This window comes from Vigna umbellata, chromosome 4 (assembly GCF_029865625.1).
Source record: "Vigna umbellata cultivar VRB3 chromosome 4, Vumbellata_1.0, whole genome shotgun sequence".
Lineage (NCBI taxonomy): Eukaryota > Viridiplantae > Streptophyta > Magnoliopsida > Fabales > Fabaceae > Vigna > Vigna umbellata.
In genome coordinates this window covers 15,020,896-15,041,460 of record NC_142168.1, presented here as the reverse complement: position 1 = coordinate 15,041,460, position 20,565 = coordinate 15,020,896, and the positions used below count along the sequence as shown (strand labels likewise).

Sequence of the window (20,565 nt, the reverse complement as noted above, 5' to 3'; positions counted from 1 at the left end):
GCTCGGGACGTTAAACAAGCGCTAGCTGGGAGGCAACCTAGTTGATTGATTATATTTCTGTTTGTTCTACTTTAGTTGCATGATAGGGATTTGTATAAGTGATCTGGGAATTTCATTGCAGGGAACCAGTGAGGGGCATGAGTAGGATGCACCTAGGTTAAGCTAGGAAGAGGAAGAGCACTTCATGAAAGTGCCGCTGAGCGGCAAACTACCGCTGAGCGGTAGTGTCGCAGAATGGGCTTAGGTTGCCCCTTAGCGGAACCCGAGCCCATGAGGGTATTTTTATACCCTAAGTCATGCTTTGGCCTCCATTTTCAGATTCTTCTCTTCGCACACTCCTAAACACTTTTCCAAAGGTTCTCTACATTTTTCCTTTCATTCCTCTTTAGAAAATCTCCCTTCCACTCACTTTCTCACTAGTTTTCCATCTAAGTTTGGGGTTGGGAGAGAGCATCATTGATGGGGCTGAGTTTTTCGAAGCACTAGAGTAGGATTTGTTTTATCAATCACTTTTGTTTTTAGAATAGGATTTGATGTACTCAATTGGAAACTTTGTCTGTTATGATGGTTTGCTTATGATTGTGATTGTTTGATAAGTAATGCTTGATGATGCTTTGATATAGATTGATGTTGAGAATGTGCACATTATATGCTTATACAGGTGGTTCACAAGCAGTGTGAACAAATGCATGATGTTGTGATTGTGATTATGATATTAAGCAGGATGTGTATGTCAAATGTGAATGAGCTTATATGTGAGGTTTTGAGCTCCAGAGTTTTTGTGATTGAATGCTATTACTTTGAAAGCATGAATGACTTTGCCCAGGTTTTCTATGATTGAATTACTTGCTTGTTTGCATCATATGATCAAGGCCATTTGTTGGTAACCCTTGTATTAGCCAACTTCATGAAATTAGCCACTAAAAGAGAACACTATGTGTTCCATCCTTTGAACCCTTAGCCTTGAACATGATTTGAAAACCCTTGTTGAAAAGCTTTACCTTGAGTTAAGTAGAAAATATTTTGTGGTATTGACAAATGTTCAAGTTTGGGGTTGTTGGAAAATAGAAAGGGAAATTGAAAGCATTGAGCTAAGAGCTAAGAATTAAGTATGTGAAAAGAAAAAGAAAAAGAGAAAGAAAAGAAAAGAAAAAGCAAAGCTCAATGCAAAAGAAAGTTGGGAATAAATAAGAATGATTATGTTTATATGTTTCTCTTAACTCAAGGGTTTTGTGATCTAGAAAAACCAATTTTCTTGTTAGCCCAGCCACGTTATAAGCCATAGAAAAGTCCTTGTGATGATGCTTGCTGGTAAGTGTTTTTGATTGTGGTTAAATGAAAGGCAAAGTTGATTCATGTGACATTGTGATAGTAGAGTGAATGAGTGAATACCTCTTATACACTTGTGTGTTTGACTGAAACACTTTATCTAGTGAGGAAAGATTACATGAATACATAAGAACATCCATGCTTAGTTGATTGATCATTCATGAAAAATAACATTTGTTGGATATTAAGTGACTTTGTAAACACCAAAGCATGTACACGTCTTGATTGAAGTCTTTGTCATGAGCTTAATTGAAGTACTTACTTATCTTGAAAAGAGGATTTCTGAATGGAGTGAACCATTGTATTGATTGGTAGAAGATTGAGTTACATCTTGTTTGCTTGAGGACAAGCAAAGTTCTAAGTTTGGGGTTGTGATAACAGTTGAAAAACTGTTGTTTTCATGCATAAAATTGATACTAAAATCAACCTTTAACACTTAGAAACTAGCTTGAAATCATGCTTTTGGTTATATTTTTAGAAATAAGAGAGCTGGACAGGTTTATGCTTGATTTCAGTGTTTTAAGGTGAATTTGGTGAAAGAAGTGAAGAAGGATAGAGATGAAATCAGAAAAGACATCAAAAAGTGCAAAAGGAGAAGTCGCAAATACCGCTCAGCGGCAGTTTACCGCTCAGCGGCAGTTTACCGCTCAGCGGCAGTTTATCGCTCAGCGGCAGTTTACCGCTGAGCGGCACTCTGAAACCCACGTTGGCTTCGCAGAGGGGAAGAAACGACTCACGCACTTACCGCTGAGCGGTAGTTTACCGCTGAGCGACACTATTTTGGGCTTGGGCCTAATTTTTTGTATATTTTAGAATAGTATATAAGCTTTAGGACGTCCTAGGGTTTGTATCTTTGGCTGAGACGAAGCAAACACTCTCTTTTCCACCCCTTGAAGGAAGATCTTGAATGCTCAGGCTACCTCCTCATCTTTCTAGGGTTCTATCTTTCATTCTTTCATTATTGTTCATCTAGTTTCACCATGAATATGGTGAACTAAACCTTCTATTGTTGTTGGGGAATCAATGTAGTCTTGTGAAAACTCTCATATATGGAATTTGTGTTTTAACATCTTATATTAAGATACATGCTTTCTTTCATCTTTAGTTAGGGATTTTCCTCTTTGCTTAATGCTTGCTTTGTTTAACTCATTCATTGCCATGATTATTGATTTTGTCGATATGGGAACGTACGGGGAAATCTAGATCCGGGGAATTTCTCCCAATAGCATATTGGTTGCCTTTAAGCTCCTGCACTTCAGAACTAATTACTAGGAATGCTAGGAATTGTATGAACTCGTAATTAAGGATAGGCCTTCTTGCAAGGTGATTTAGAGAGTGGCATTAGCAATTAATGAAAAGAAAGATGAATTCCTAAAGTATATGAGAGTGGATAAGATGATTATGATTAGGCTTTCTTCGCCGAGACATCGGGTTTAAAGTAATTTAGAAAGTGACATTAACACTAGTGAAAAGAATGATGAATTCCTAAATATAAGAGAGTGGATAGGATGAAATTGATAAACCCCAACAACATATTCATCCATATATTTCAATTCACGTGTTTTGTTTCTTCTGGCCCATTGATAATCACATGCATACATATTTACTTTTCAGTCTTTTGCGTTTGAAACTTACATAATTTGTTCACAAGTCTTAATTAATCAATAAATCACATAACTTACACTTGCCGAGGGTTAACAAGTTTTTGACTCCGTTTTCGGGGATTGAAAATTTATTCATCAGATATATGCTTTCTTTCATTAATTGTTAAGGTTTTTCCTCTTTTGCTCTAAGCATGTATTGTTTAAGTCATTCGGTGTCATGATTATTGATTTTGTCGATATGGACACATACGGGGAAATCTACATCTGGGAAATCTCTCCCAATAGTAGTATAAACCTAGACATAGGAGTATGGTGGTTTGTTGGCTTTAAGCTTTTGTGCTTTATAATGCATGAGTAATTGCTAGGGAAACAAGACATTGTAAACTAGTGATTATGATAAGGGTTTCTTCGCCGAGACATCGAGTTTAAGGTAATTTAGAAAGTGGCATTAACATTAATGAAGAAAGATGAATTCTTGAATACATAAGAGTGGATAGGATGAAGTTGATAAACCCCAACAACATAATCATTCATATATTTCAAACCACGTGTTTTGTTTCTTCTTGCCCATTGATCAATACATGCATTCATATTTACTTTTCAGTATTTTGCATTTAAACCTAGAAGAATTTGGTAACAAGTCTTAGATAATCAACAAATCACATAACTGTCTAGGTCGTGAGTCCTTTGGGAGAACGATACTTGGTCTTACCAGTTTTATTACTTGATACGATTCGGTTACACTTGCCGAGGGTTAAACAAAGGGTCAAATCAAAGCATTGAAGATATGGACGAGGAAAATAATGGTAGACGCACTCTTGCAGATTACACCACTGTGATTGACCCTCAACATTTTAACAGTATAGCAAGACCGAGGGTCAATGCCGCAACCATGGAGGTGAAGCTGGCGTTGATACAGTTGGTCAAGAGCAACCAATTTAATGGGCTATCGCATGAAAGTCCATATGAACATCTCACCACATTCAATGAAATTTGCAACACTGTGAAGATTAATGGGGTGCTGGATGAGGCAATAAAACTTAGTTTGTTTCCTTTCTCATTGGGAGGCAATGCTAAGTTATGGTTAAACTCTTTTCTAGAGGGTAATTTTACTGAGTGGTAAGCTGTCGTTGCAAAGTTTTTAAACAAATACTTCCCACAAGGCATGGAGGAGACATTAGGTCAAGCATGGGATTGGTATAAAAGCTTATTGAGAAAGACTCCCATGCATGGCTTTGATGAAGCAGCAGTAGTCCTTCTTTTCCTTGGAGGTCTTGGTTCAGAAACCAAGTTGATGTTAGATGCCTCAGCTGGAGGTAATATCAAATGGAAGACTCTAGAGGAAGCAACCGAGTTGATAGAGAATATGGCTACTAATGATAACGAGTTGCACAGTGAAAGAGGAACTCCAATTCAATAGAAAGGGGTTTTACAATTGCAATCAAGTGATGCCTTACTCGCTCAGAATAAGATCATAACTCAACAGTTGGAAAATTTAACAAAGACACTTGCTCAATTGCCAAAGGAGCTAAAGGGAGTTGCACAGGTTCAACAGCAACAAATGTGTGAACTATGTGGTGGTGACCATATCAATGGTCAATGTGCTTTTCTAGTGGAGGCTTTAGAAGATGTAAATTTCATGGCCAATCAATTTCCATACCGCCAAGATAATTACAGCCAAGGGTGGAAACCTCACCCAAGCTTGGTCAAGGTCAAGGACAAGCTGGACAAGTTGGGCAATCAGGACAATTCAACAGGCCACAACAGAAACCATCATTATGTCAACAAGTGTCCTCACTCAATGAAAGATCAACAAAGTTGGAAGAGACTCTTCAACAATTTATACAGGTGAAAATTTCCAACCACAAAAGCACTGAAGCGGCCATTAGAAACTTGGAGATGCAAGTTGGCCAAATAGCTAAGAAGTTGGAAGATATGCCTGATAAGAGTTTTGGGGATAATACTGAGGTTAACCCTAAGGAAGAGTGTAAAGTTTTAGTGAGTGTGGATGTTGAAAGAGTTGAATTAGAGAGAAAAGAAGAAGAAGAAGAAGAAGAGAGAGTAGAGAGAAAAGGAGAGGATGAGAGAAAAGAAAAAAAAGAAAAGAGAGGAGGGAAAAATTTTGAAAAATGTGAAAAAGTTCTTCCTCATCCAAAAGACTGTGAGAGAATTGAGAAAGAGAAACAATTTGGGCATTTCAAAGATATCTTCAATCAATTGGAAGTTGATTTACTTTTGAATGAAGCATTGCAACAATTTCCAGCTTATGCGAAAAATATGAAACAAGTCTCCACAAAGAAAAGATATTTAGATGAGGAGATTGATGAGTTCAAAGCTGTTAAGAAGAAGCCACTTCCTCCAAAAGTGAAAGATCCAGGAAATTTCATCATTCCTTGCGTCATAGGGAAGGAAGAGATAAGGAAAGCCCTACTTGATTTAGGGTCAAGTGTTAATTTGATGCCTTTATCTTTACTTGAGTGAATTGGTGATCTTGAAGTCAAGCCTACAAAGATGACTTTGCTAATGGCAGATGGATCTTCAAAGAAGCCTTATGGTGTAGCAAAATATATTATGGTTTGTGTAGGCAAACTACAATTCTTGGTGGACTTTGTGATGATGGAAATGGAGGATGAAAGGATTCCAATTATTCTTGGAAGACCGTTTATGAAAACGGCCAAGGTCATCATTGATGTAGATGAAGGAATGATAGTGCTTCAAGACCAAGAGGAAAGGGTGATCGTTGATGTCTTCAAAGAGGAGCAACATGTGCAAAAGAAAGAGGCTAGTCATAAAGCTACATGTCAAGATGTACCCATGACTAGCTCTAAAGATGAAAAGTCGGACTTCAAAGGTAAAAATTGTTTCTTGTCACAGGTTAGGGAAGAAGAAAAAGATGGCAAAGGAAAGACGATTCATGAGGACTTGATGCAAGCGCAACTCAAACTTGGTAAACATGTAAGATTCAAGAACAAGTTGTGGGTTGTGAAATAATATAAAGATAATGGAGTGATAGAAATTGAATCTCCACAGTCAAGGAGAGTCAAGAAGGTGGACTGGAAGATGAACACCAACATGGAAGATGGAACTTGAGCTTTATTGGGTCAAGCTAGTGACGTTGACAGAGCGCTTGCTGGAAGGCATCCCATTGATTTGAAAACATTAATTTCTTTGTTTTTATTTTTGGTTAATGTAATTTTATAAACTTTTGACATATTTATGTTGAGACTTTTGGGTTTAGCATCTACTGATGGATTCTAGGTGGTTAATTATCTACTAAAGGATACTAGGGTTATTACACTTACTATTGGTGCTGGTAAGAAAGGTTTGCACCTACTGATGGGTGTTGGTGGATTTTGGGTCAGGCTCGTGACATTAAACAAGCGCCACCTGGGAGGCAACCTAGTTGATTGACTTTATTTTTGTTTGTTTGTTTTGATTCTGTTTTAGTTGCATGATAGGGATTGAATGTTTGAGTAATGTGAGAACTTAAGTGCATGGAGTGAGTGAGAGGCATGAGTATAATACACCTAGGGCGAGCTAGAAAGAAGGAGAATAAGTCAAGCAAGTGCCACTCAGCGAAAATTTCCGCTGAGCGGTAACACTGCAAATTTGGGTTTGACTATTTGGTCCATTTGGGCTCAGCGGGAGTAGGGCCCGTTAGGGTATTTTTATACCCTAGGCCATGGTTTTACCTCTATTTTCAGATTTCCTTCTTCCCACACACTCTTAAACACTTTTTCAAGAGTTCTCTACACTTTTTCCCTCTTCCCCTTTACAAAACCTCTTTTCCACTCACTTTCTCACTAGGTTTCCATCCAAGTTTGGGGTTTGGTGAGAGCATTGCTATTAGGGGATGATTTCTTGACATTCCTAGAGCATTCTTCTTTCATCTAGCATCTCCACCCAAGTAAGTTCAAGCAATTTTCATTCTAGGGTTCTTGAAAGCATGAATTGAGTTGAACATGGTTGTTTAAGCATGATTCTTTAGGAATTTTATGCATGATTTGATGAATTAATTGTTGTTTGAACCGATTAAAATGCTTGATTTGGGTCTGGAACTAATAGGATTGCATAAGGGTGTAGAATAGGACATTCTAAAATGAATTTTGAAATTTCCCTTGAGCGCGATTCTGGCAGAATGGATTTTTGGCTCTTTTGCTTGCTGGTTTGATGCATAGCTTGTACTGAGGGGCTTTGTTTGTCCTCAACGGTGATTTAGCATTTTTTTGGGGTGTTGTCTATGGTTTACTAATAATTAACAACATGTCTTGTGGTTTAATGAATTGTGTTTGGTGTAGGGATGGCCTCTTCATCTGGCAAGAGATACAAGACTATAGGAACCAAGAGAAAGGATAAAAAACAAGAACGCACTCATTCTAGCAAGTTCCTTTCCCACAAGCATGTGAAACATTTTAAAATTGTCCATGATAGGATGCTCCTAATGGAAAGGAAGGCTGGATTGATTCCTGAGTTAGCTCCACAATTTGGAGAGCAAATGGTGAGTAGGAACTGGAGGAGGTTAGCCACCTACCCTACACCAGCTAACATAGCAGTGGTGAAAGAATTTTACACCAATGCAAGGAGGTTGGGTGATCATCCTGCTGAGGATTACTTAAGCTATGTTAGAGGCTACGTCATTCGGTATGATCTTGACTCTATCAATAGATTTTTAGATACTGAATGGGTTGGTGAGCAATGTCAGTTCGCTCTCAATATGGAGGAAGGAACAAATTTTGATGATGTAGAGAGTGTGTTGCGTGTGCTTCGAGGGCATTTTCAGAGAAACAGGAATGGTGCGGTGGTGAACATTAGGAGAGTTGATTTGACTCCGTTAGCAAAGTATTGGATGACTTTCTCTCATGCCAACATTCAGCCTTGCTCCCATGTGTCTCATATTACTGTTAGCAGGGCACTTCTTTTATACTGTGTGCTTAGAGGGATGAGCATTAACATTGGCCAGGTGATAGCCAATGAGATACAGGTGTGTGCCAACACTATGAACACCAAGACACCTTTGGGACACCTCTCTTTGATCACGCATCTATGTGAGTTTGCTGGAGTGAACATCTCTGTTCCACCATTTGAGAGGCCGAGAAAAGCTATTGGTGAGGCCTATTATAGACAGTATTGTGGAGGTGACGAGGCAGCTCAGCCAGTACCACCACGCTGTCCTCGTAGAGGAAGATGACCACCACAAGGTCAAGCATCTGCAGGAATTCATGCGGCAGAGCCATTTCAGATGAGAGACATATATAGTCTCTTATAGATGCCCAGATGTAGTCGATCTACAGAGGGTAGGTGGCCACGGCTGAGATGATTATTGGGATGTATGATACACCCCCAGCACACAGGTGGACCATGGATGAGTTTCATAATGTGGTAGCGTGGCCAGAGGAGCAAGCCCAGGGCAGTCAAGCTGAAGCAGCTGAAGCTTCAGCTATGGATGATGATGAAGATGATGAGGAGGAGAACGCATTTGAAGAAGCTGAAGATGATGGAAAGGAGGAAGATATAGATGACAGCATGGGATGAAATAACATCTACTGATGGATGCTATCATTACTAGAGCATGATCTTTTCTATCTTTTGTTTTGTACTTATTTGCTTATGTTAGTATAATAGGGTTTGATGTACTCAATTTGAAACTGTGTCTATTATGATGGTTTGCTTGTGACTTATGCATGATGAGTATTATTTGATGATGCTTTGATACTGATGGATATCGGGATTGTGCAATATATGCTGAGATACAGGTGATGAGCTATTGGATATTAGGTGATTGCGTGAATGATGCGGCTGTCACGGCCCATCAAATTTGATATGCATTAAAAATGCAGTATAGTGCTAGGAAGTGACTCCTAGGTCGTCTCTCAAGGACCAAATGTGGTTCGAGACTTAAGTCAAACACGTAGTGGGGGTTTTGTAAGTGTTTTTGCAAGGAAAATTAAACTAAATTAAAACTGGAAATTAAATACAACCAAACATAATTGAAAACAATGAATTAAATAAACAAAGCGTGAAGACCGAACGGTCCTACAGATGACCGAACGGTCCTACAGATGACCGAACGGTTTTACATTGAGATCGAACGGTTTCTAAAACAAGTGAGCAAATTGGAAATGCAAGAAGATAAAGAAGTCGAACAAAACAGACAACATGAAAACAATAAATTGAATGGTCCTAAAGCAAGATGTGTGAACTAATTAAAATACAACAGATAATAAAGAAACACTTGGTAAAAAATAAAATGCACATATGAGCCAAATTAAATGCAATAAATAATTAAGAAACTCGTGACTCGCAATAAAGAAATCTAAAATTCATCAATGTAAATTAAAATATTCAATGCAAAAGACTAGAAGGCAATTGAAAGCAGCACATAAATCACCAACGCATAAGTTAAATGAAGTTGTAAAATAATAAAACCCATCTTCCATTATGATGAACATTAAAGACGCAATTTATGCAGCGCGTGACAACACATCTAATAAAGCACGTCTCCAAAAATGAAAATGCTTTCAATATATATATATATATATATATATATATATATATATATATAAAATAAGGAAAGTTTTGTTCCTGCGTGAATAAAAGAAATGAAACAGCATGTGTGCTTGGCTTCTAGGAAAAGAAATGAATTAGCTTTTTGTGCTTCCGAGAGAAAAAATTTGTAAACGTGTGCCTTCCAACTTAAACCGTGCAGTTGTGTGCTCCCTGCTGCGTTTTCTTCGTCTCTGAATCACCACATCTCAACGTGCTTCTCCAACGTGCTGCTTGAATCTAATAAAGCTAAATAAAACCCTTGGAGCTAACCCCTCATGTGCTGGAATAAAGAAAAACAATGCAAGGTGCTAAATAAATTCGAAGCAGTTGAACCCAAGCTTCAATGCACAAAACCAAAATGAAAAGGCAATGAGAAATCAGCAAAAAGGAATAAACGTAAGCTCCTTATTCATCCCATTGAGAACAGCCTTCAAAAGCAAAAAACCAGGATGAGTGTGGCACCTGCACCAGCTCCAGGCCGAGACACCCCCTTCATTCCATCCAGCGCCCCGGGTTTTTAAAAACCTTTTCCAAGCTGTTGGACGCTAGAAGCTCCATGTGCACACCCGCTGCTGCCACTGGGCCGTGTTGGACTCTCTTCTCCGCTGCTGCCAAGCTAATTGCCATGGTGCACGTTGTTTCACTTCTTGCTGGACACAGCCCCCTCTTTGCTTGCTGGACTGTGGTGAAGCCCTCTGTGTGCAAGCAGTCTACTGGGCCCTCCTTTCTCATAAGCCCAAAGATTAAAATCACCATAGTGCACTCTTTACTATGCATACTTCTTTTGTGGAGACTTTAGAAATATGTGACAGCCCTCCAAATGTCCCAAAATATTATCCAACAATTTTCCTACAATTAATAATGTAAATAATTAGCCTCAGATAATTCAAATTAATTAAAATAAGAATTTTTGATCGAATTAACCACAATTAAGAAAAATTGGAAAATAATGAACATTCAAGCACAATTCCCTAATTAAATCTAGCACAATAAGCTAAGTGAAGTGAAGAAAATATTGACTCATCAGTGAACACTAAAGCATATGCACATCTTGATTGAAGTCCTTGTGATGAGCTAATTTGAGTACTTACTTGTCTTGAAAGAAGGAGTTTTGAATATGGTGAACCATTGTGTGGATTGGTAGAAGATTGAGTTACATCTTGTTTGCTTGAGGAAAAGCAAAGTTCTAAGTTTGGGGTTGTGATAATAGTTGAAAAACTGTTATTTTTCTACTTAAAATTGACCTCAAAGACAACCTTTATGACTTAGAAACTAGCTTGGAATCATGCTTTTGTTTATGTTTTTTTGAAATAAGAGAGTTGGATGGGTTTTATGCTTGGTTTCCTTGTTTTTGCAGGTTTTAAGATGAATTGGATGAAGGAAGTGAAGTAGGAAGAAGTTGGAATTAGAACAGAAAGTGAAAAGTGCAGAAAAGAGAAGACGCGAATACCGCCCAGCGGAAATTACCGCTAAGCGGCGTTCTTGATCCCGTAGTAACCGCTGAGGGGAAAATGCAGCTGAGCGCCAATCTGAAGTGCCACGCTTACCATTGAGCGGTAAATACCGCTGAGCGCCATTCTTATGGGCCTTGGGCCACTTTTCTGTAATTTTAAGAATACTATATAAGGTTTTAATCGACCTAGGTCAGTCATCTTTGGCTGGAACGAAGCAAAATACACTCTTTTCACCCCTTGGAGGAGGATTCTGGATGCTTAAGCTCCACTCTTCAAATTCTAGGGTTTTATCTTTCATTCTTTCATTATTTTTCATCTAGTTTCACCATGATTATGGTGAACTAAACCTTCATTATTGTTGGGGAACCATTGTAATCCTTTGAAGCTCTCATGTAATGAATTGATTCTTCATAATATATGCTTTCTTTCATTAATTGTTAGGGTTTTTCTTCTATACTTAATGCATGCTTTGTTTAACTCATTCTATTGCATGATCATTGATTTTGTCGATATGGACACATACGGGGAAATCTAGACATGAAGAAATTCTCCCAATAGTAGTATAAACCTAGACATAGGAATATGATGGTTGGTTGCCTTTAAGCTTCTATGCGAAACAATGCATGAATAATTGCTAGGGAGACAAGACATTGTAAACTAGTGATTGTGAGTAGCCTTTCTTCACCAAGACATTGGGTTTAAGGTAATTTAGAAAGTGACATTAACATTAATAAAGAAAGATAAATTCTTGAATACATGAGAGGTGATAGGATGAATTGGTAAACCCCAACAACATAATCATTTATATTATCCATCAACTGTTTTTTGCATTGTTCTAGTTCAATTATCAACCTTGCATTCATGTTTATTTTTGCATAGTTCAACAACAATATTTTTAGTTACAAGTCTAAGATAATCAACAAATCACATAACTGTTTAGGTTGTGAGTCCTTTGGAAACGATACTTGGTCTTACCAATTTTATTACTTGATACGATTCGGTTACACTTGCCGAGGGTTAACAATACTTATTTGTGAATGTGTTTGATTGTGGTTAAATGAAAGGCAAAGTTAATTCATGTGACATTGTGATAGTAGAGTAAATGAATGGCGTATATACACTTGTGTGTTTGAGTGAAACACTTTTTCTGGTGAGGAAATATTCCATGAGCACATAATTACATCTATGCTTAGTTTATTGATCATTCATGAGAATAACATTTGTTGGATATTATGTGATTATGTGAACACTAAAGCATGTGTGCATCTTGACTGAATCCATTGTGTTGAGCTGATTTGAGTAGTTATTCATCTGGAAAGAAGGAGTTTTGAATGTGGTGAACCATTGTATGGATTGGTGGAAGATTGACTTACATTTTGTTTGCTTGAGGCTCCTTATTCTTTACCATGATGTATGATTTGCATGAGTACCGGAAGGTATTTTACAATTCATGATCCGGAGAATTATTCCCAAAAGCAGTATTGCTGAGGAATGGGGGTATGAGTTTTGGTTGTCTTAAGCTTCTGTTCTTTAGAATTAATTGTTAGGAATGCTAGAAATCATATGAACTAATAATTAAGGATAGACTTTCTTCACAGAGGAATCGGGTTTTAAGTGTTTTAGATAGTGACATTGACATTAATGAAGAAGTAGAATTCTTATATACACGAGAGTAAACTAGGTGAAATCTAACCCCAACAACATATTCATTCCATAATATCAAATCCGTTTATCTTTGTACTTTTGTCCAATTGATCAAATTGCATGCATATTTACTCTTCAGTATTTGCATTCTAAACCCAAAAGAGTTTGTTTTCAAGTCTTATTTAAGCAAGAAATCACATAACTGTTTAGGCCGTGAGACTCTAGGGAAACGATACTTGGTCTTACCATGTTTATTACTTGATACGATTCAATACACTTGCCGGAGTCTTAACAACGTCCAAACCATTTCTCAACTTTTCAAACACTAATTGCTCTGCAATTTATAATTGAAATAATACCACACTTAGTCTTTTGCACTCCTAGGCAAAACCAAGACGCAGAACAAGGAATCATTCTAAACACATCAAGAGTGTGACACAACATCCAGACACAGAAACAAAAGAGACACACAAGACACAAAACAATTACACAATCCTCGATGATTTTGGAAAAAGGAAAGGAGTAGACAACATCCAACACACATATAATCAGAGGAAACAGATACTCATGGTAGTCATCCAAGCAATTTGAAAACATGGCAACATAATCAATCAGCTCAAGAGGTGAATCAAAAGCAACAAAACCTCACAAATGCACTGTCATTGTTTCTCTCAAGTGTCTAGGATAATGAATTTCAACTCAATGCACTCAACAAAGCAAGCAACAAACAGACTTGGCAAGCCTCTAATATCAACACTCAAAACATATGCATTTTCAAATCAAAAGGTCTTTTATGGATGAAATGGGGCCAAGGTCAAGGAACGATATAATATGGATGAGAAGCTACAAACCAAAAGAAATAGAGGAGCAGTGGGGAACAAGTTTAAACACAGTCATACACACCCAAACCTTGGATGGTATGGTACTTCACAACAACAATATCAATATCAAGAACCACCATTCCAAAATTCTTGCATGCCTCCTACACCAGTCCAGTAATGCTAGAGTCAACAACATGATGCTCCTGCCTAAATAGCTCCTCATCCTTCTACTTCTGAGCCTACATTGAAGGAGTTATTGAGGCAGATGGCCATGCAGAACATTCAATTCATGCAAGAGACTAGAGCGTCAATTCAAAGCTTGACTAATTAGATGGAACTGATGGCTACGCAGATCACTCTGGAGCCGTCTCAAGATTCAGAGTTACCATTTCAGACTATTCAGATTCCAGATGATGTTAGTGCCATTGACCTAGGAGATGGGAACCAGAGTCTTGTGCTCATTGTGCCACCTACTTTCCCACCTTGAGATGTGATAACAGTTGAAAAACTGTTATTTTCATGCTTAATATTGACACAAAAAGCAACCTTTACACTTAAAAAGTAGCTTGAAATCATGCTTTTATCCATATTTTCAGAAATAAGAGAGCTGGACAAGTTTATGCTTGATTTCAGTGTTTTTGTGCAGGTTTTAAGGTGAATTCAGTGAAAGAAGTGAAGAAGGAGAGAGATGGAATCAGAAAAGACATCAAAAAGTGCAAAAGGAGAAGCCGAAGTCACCGCTCAGCGGCAGTTTACCGCTGAGCGGCACTCAGGAAGTCACGGGAGGTCCGCTGAGGGGCAAAATGGCCGCTGAGGGGAAGAAACGACTCACGCACTTACCGCTGAGCGGTACTTTATCGCTGAGCGGCACTTTTATGGGCTTGGACCTAATTTTCTGTAATTTACGAATAATATATAACCTTTAGGGTTTCCTAGGGTTAGGTATCTTTGGCAGGAACGAAGCAAACACTCTCTCTTCCACCCCTTTGAAGGAGGATCTTGGATGCTCAGGCTTCCTCTTCACCTTTCTAGGGTTTTATCTTTCATTCTTTCATTGTTATTCATCTAGGTTCACCATGAATATGGTGAACTAAACTCTGTATGTTTGTTGGGGAATCAATGTAATCTTTTGAAGCTCTCATATATGGAATTTGTTTTTACATCTTTTATTTAAGACCTATGCTTTCTTTCATCATTAGTTAGGGTTTTTCCTCTTTGCTTAATGCTTGCGTTGTTTAACTCATTCGATGCATGATTATTGGTTTTGTCGATACGGGCACGTACGGGGAAGTCTAGATCCGGGGAATTTCTCCCAATATTATATTGGTTGTCGTTAAGCTCCTGCCCTTATGAACTAATTATTAGGAATGCTAGGAATTGTATGAACTCGTAATTAGGGAGAAGCCTTCTTGAAAGGTACTTTAGAGAGTGGCATTAACAATGATGATTTGAATGTTGAATTCCTAAAATATATGAGAGTGGATAAGATGAAATTGACCCCCAACAACATATTCATACATATATTCCATTGAAAGTGTTTATCTTTTGCTTTTGCCATTGATCAAAACTTCATGCATACATATTTAATTTTCGTCTTTTGCATATAAAAATCCAAATATTTCGTCTTTAAGTCTTAGTTAATCAATAAACCACACAACTAAGATAGGCCGTGAGTCCTTTGGGAAGAACGATACTTGGTCTTACCAAGTTTATTACTTGAACGATTCGGTCATACTTGCCGATTGAAAAACAAGTTTGTGACATCATATTTTGGTGTTCATAAATTTGTCCATCAAGTTTTTGGCGCCGTTGCCGGGGACTCGTGGTTTAACTGGTTAATTTGTGTGATTATTGATTATCTTTGACTTTGATTTTGAATTTCTGTTTTTATTTTCTGTTTTTTTTATTTTATTTTTCGGTTTTTATTTGTATTTTTCTGTTTTCTGTTTTTATCTTCTCCTATATCTTTTTGTGCTAACAAATTTTTTTTCTAGGGTTTTGTTTTCTTGTGTATGCAGGAGGCAATTCGAACAAGGAGCAAGAAAACAACAGAACCTCTTCTTGAAGGTCTAGACGAGAGTAGACGGAGGAGAAGAATCCGAACATCTAGAGAACTTTTCCCTCCTCCTGAAAATCTGTTACAACCATCACCACAAGGTTCTGTTCATAGCACAGAAAATATGGAGAACAATAATATCAGAAGAACTCTTGCTGACTACACCAATATAGCTGGATCTCAGCACTTTAACAGTATAGCTAGACCTAGAGTCAATGCAGCTAACATGGAGGTCAAATCAGCACTGATCCAACTGGTGAAAAGCAACCAATTTAATGGGTTATCTCATGAAAGCCCATATGAGCACCTCACTACTTTCAATGAGATTTGCAATACAGTCAAAATTAATGGGGTGCCAGACGAAGCTATCAAACTTAGCTTGTTTCCTTTCTCATTGGGAGGCAATGCTAAACTTTGGTTGAATTTTTTCCCAGAAGGAAGTTTCACAGAGTGGGAAGCAGTGGTGACAAAGTTTTTAAACAAGTACTTTCCACAATCTAAGAGGATAAAAGGCAAGCAAGAAATTTCTTCATTTAAGCAGGGCATGGAAGAATCACTGGGGCATGCATGGGACAGATATAAAAGCCTGTTACAAAAAACGCCCATGCATGGTTTCAAAGAAGAAGAAGTAGTCCTAACTTTCCTTGGAGGTCTTGGTTCACAAACTAAGATGATGCTTCATGCCTCAGCAGGAGGAAACATTAAATGGAAAACTCCAGAGGAAGCAACTGAAATTATTGAAAATATGGCTACTAGTGACAACGAATTCAACATTGAAAGAGGATATCATAGTCAGAAGGAGTTGTTACAATCAAATGATGCTTTGCTTATTCAAAATAGAATTATATCTCAACAGCTTGAAGAGGTAATTTTGAAGCTTTCTCAAATAACACAGGAAATACAACAGGTCTCAATGGTTCAAGTGCAATAACAAAAATGGCAAATGCAATCTACTCCAATTGAGAAAACAACAAAACCTGAAGAGACTTTCCAAAGATTCTTGAAGACAAATGCGTCTTATTGTCAGAATGTGGATGCTGCATTTAAAAATATGGAGGTTTATGTTAAGAGAATAGTTGACAAGATGAAACATGATAATCTCAAAAAGGAGTGTAAAATTGTTGTGACCAGAAGTGGTAGAGTGTTAGAAGAGAGAAAACAAGAAAGAAAAGAGAAAGAAAATGAGAGTGAGAGTGAAAAAGAAACATATGAGTGGAAAGAAAGAGTTGAGAGAGAGAAAAAGAAAAAAGAAGAAGAGAGAGAGGAGAGACAAAAAGAAAAAGAGTATGAAAAGCCACTTCCTTATCCAAAGAGTTATTCGAGGAAGGAGAAAGAAAAGCAGTTGGAAAGATTCATGGAGTTGTTTAAGAAGCTCGAGATCACTATACCATTCTCTGAAGCATTGCAACAGATGCCAGCATATGCAAAGTTTTTGAAGGAACTCCTCACAAAGAAACACAAGTATATTGAAAAGGAAACTATCAATGTACAGGGTAACTACAGTGCAATCATTGATTGATTTGGGAGCTAGCATTAATCTAATGCCGCTATCCATGTGCAGAACAATTCAGGGGTTGGAAAATAAACCAACCAGAATGGCTCTTCAATTGGCGGACAGGTCTCTTAAATATCCATCTGGAGTGGGTGAAGATGTTCTAGTAAAGGTTGACAAATTTGTATTCCCAGTGGATTTTATTGTGATGGAGATGGAAGGGAATAGTGATGTTCCTCTTATTCTTGGGAGACCTTTTATGAAGACTGCTAGAGTTCTGATTGATGTAGAGAATGGTAAGCTTAAAATGAGAGTTGATGATGAAGAAGTCACTTTTGACGTATCCAAGGCCATGACATATCCAAATGATGACAAAGCATGTTTTCAATTTGATGAACTTGATGAAGTTTGTATGGTGCAAGAAAGGATGGTGCGAAATATTTCTCCATTGGAAAAAACTCTCATTAATGCATGTGAAGATTTAGATGAAGAAGAAGAGAAATTGATTGATGAATGTCTGATGGACTTGGAAACATTGAAAAAGAGTCCAGAGGAAGATCCAATATTCGAAATAATTGATAAGGAAGAAGCAGTCAAAGCACAGACACCAGAATTAAAAAGATTGCCATCACATTTGAAATATGTTTTTCTAGAGGAAGATGGAACAAAGCCAGTCATCATCAATAACTCTTTATCTCTACAAGAAGAAGAGTAGTTGATAGAAATTTTGAAAGCCAACAAAGAAGCAATTGGGTGGTCAATATCAGATCTCAAAGGTATTAGCCCAACTTATTGCATGCACAAGATTTTTATGGAAGAAGATTATAAACCAAGTGCTCAACCATAGAGAAGGTTAAATCCTATTATGAAGGAGGTGGTCAGAAAAGAAGTATTGAAACTACTAGAAGCAGGTATCATCTATCCAATCTCTGACAGTGAATGGGTGAGTCCAGTATAGGTGGTTCCAAAGAAAGGTGGGATGACAGTAATTTATAATGATAAGAATGAACTTATTCCTACTCGGACAGTTACTGGCTGGCATATGTGCATTGATTACAGGAAGCTAAATAAAGCTACTAGGAAAGATCATTTTCCTCTCCCTTTCATGGATCAGATGTTAGAAAGGTTATCAGGGCAGGCTTTCTATTGTTTTCTAGATGGATATTCGGGATACAATCAAATTGTGGTAGATCCAAAAGACCAGGAGAAGACGACTTTTACTTGTCCTTTTGGTATCTTTGCATATAGAAAGATGCCTTTTGGATTATGTAATGCTCCAGCTACGTTTCAGAGGTGTATGCAGGCAATTTTTACAGATCTCTTAGAAAAATGCATTGAAGTATTCATGGATGATTTCTCAATTTTTGGAAATTCTTTCCAAAGATGTTTGGCTAATTTGAACACTATCCTCAAAAGATGTGTTCAGACAAATCTTGTTCTTAATTGGGAGAAATGTCATTTCATGGTAACTGAAGGAATTGTATTAGGGCATAAAATTTCTGCTAAAGGAATTGAGGTAGACAAAGCTAAAGTAGAAGTCATTGAGAAACTACCTCTACCAACAAATGTAAAGGGGATTAGAAGTTTTCTTGGTCATGCTGGGTTTTATAGAAGATTCATCAAAGATTTCTCAAAAATTGCTAAACCATTGAGTAATCTTTTGATGAAGGATGCGCCTTTTGTGATGAATGAAGACTGTCTGAAAGCTTTTGACACATTGAAGAAGAAGTTAGTGTCAGCTCCAGTAATTGTAGCGCCAGATTGGAATCAAAATTTTGAATTAATGTGTGATGCAAGTGATTATGCAATAGGAGTTGTCCTTGGCCAACGGAAAGAACAAAAGTTTCATCCAATTTATTATGCTAGCAAGGTTCTGAATGATGATCAATTGAATTATGCTACCACAGAGAAAGAATTTCTTGCTATTGTGTATGCTCTAGAGAAATTTAGACCTTATCTTATTGGGTCCAAGGTGACTGTCTATACAGATCATGCAGCTATCAAATATTTGTTGACAAAACCAGATTCTAAGCCACGTCTGATTAGATGGGTATTACTATTGCAAGAATTTGATGTAGAGATCCGTGATAAGAAAGGAAGTGAGAATTTACTTGCTGATCATTTGTCACGGTTAGTCAACAATGAGGTCACTAGCAAGGAGTCTGAAATCTGGGAATCTTTTTCAGATGAATCACTCATGTATATTCAGCAGAGACCCTGGTTTGCTGATATGGCTAATTTCAAAGCTGCAAGGGTCATGCCGGAAGACTTAACTTGGCAACAAAGAAAGAAATTTTTGCATGATGCCAAGCAGTTTGTTTGGGATGATCCTTATTTGTTTAAAATTGGAGCAGATAATCTTCTGAGGAGATGTGTTACAAATGAAGAAGCAGAAGGAATTCTCTGGCATTGTCATGATTCACCTTATGGAGGACATTTTAATGGAGAAAGAACAGCAGCAAAAGTCCTTCAATCAGGATTTTATTGGCCAACTTTGTTTAAAGATGCCCATAATCATGCTAGAAATTGTGATAAATGTCAAAGAGCAGGGACAATCACTAAACGTCATGAGATGCCTTTACAAGGTATTTTAGAGGTTGAGGTTTTTGATTGTTGGGGTATTGATTTTGTTGGACCCTTCCCTCCATCTTTCAACAATGAATATATTCTGGTAGCAGTAGATTATGTGAGTAAATGGGTGGAAGCATTAGCTTGTCCTAAAAATGATGCTAGCACGGTAATTAAATTCTTGAAGAGGCAGATATTCTCACGTTTCGGCACTCCAAGAGTGTTGATCAGTGATGGAGGATCTCAGTTTTGCAATTATCAGCTAGAGAAAGTACTCAAACACTATGGAGTAAAACATAAGGTAGCTACACCTTATCATCCACAAACCAATGGACAAGCTGAGGTGTCTAACAGGGAGATAAAAAGGATCCTGGAAAAAACAGTGACTTCATCAAGAAAGGATTGGTCTCTCAAATTGGATGATGCTCTTTGGGCTTATAGGACAGCAATGAAGACGTCTATGGGATTATCACCATTTCAATTAGTCTATGGGAAAGCATGCCATTTGCCAGTAGAATTGGAGCATAGAGCATTATGGGCTTTGAAATTCTTGAATTTTGATCCTTATGAAACTCAATGCACACGCAGACGGCAAATTTTGGAGCTTTAAGAAATGCGATTACATGCATATGATTCATCCAAGGCTTACAAAGACAAAATTAAATTTTATCATGACAGGAAGTTGGTGAATAGAGTTTTCAATCCAGGACAACAGGTACTATTGTTCAATTCAAGATTGAAGATATTTCCTGGGAAGCTGAAGTCAAAATGGTCAGGACCATTTGTGATAAAAGAAGTGCATCTGCATGGAGCAATTGAAATATTTAATCCAGCTGCTGATGATCCACAGAGAAGTTGGGTGGTGAATGGACAACATCTCAAACCCTATCTAGGGGGAGAGGTGCAACAATTTTCCACAATGATGTTGTTGGTTGATCCTTGAAAGTTTGTGTCAGGCTCGTGACGTTAAACAAGCGCTTACTAGGAGGCAACCCAGTATTCTATAAGTATTTTATGTTTTTAAATTAGAGTTTGATGTACTCTATTGAAC

The 20,565-nt window shown here is 37.6% G+C and overlaps 1 pseudogene; it reads left to right on the top strand.

Moving 5' to 3' along the window:
- The first annotated feature begins 4,868 nt into the window (after nucleotides 1-4,868).
- Nucleotides 4,869-6,023, top strand: LOC148199329 (uncharacterized; annotated as a pseudogene).
- The last annotated feature ends 14,542 nt before the right edge of the window (nucleotides 6,024-20,565 follow it).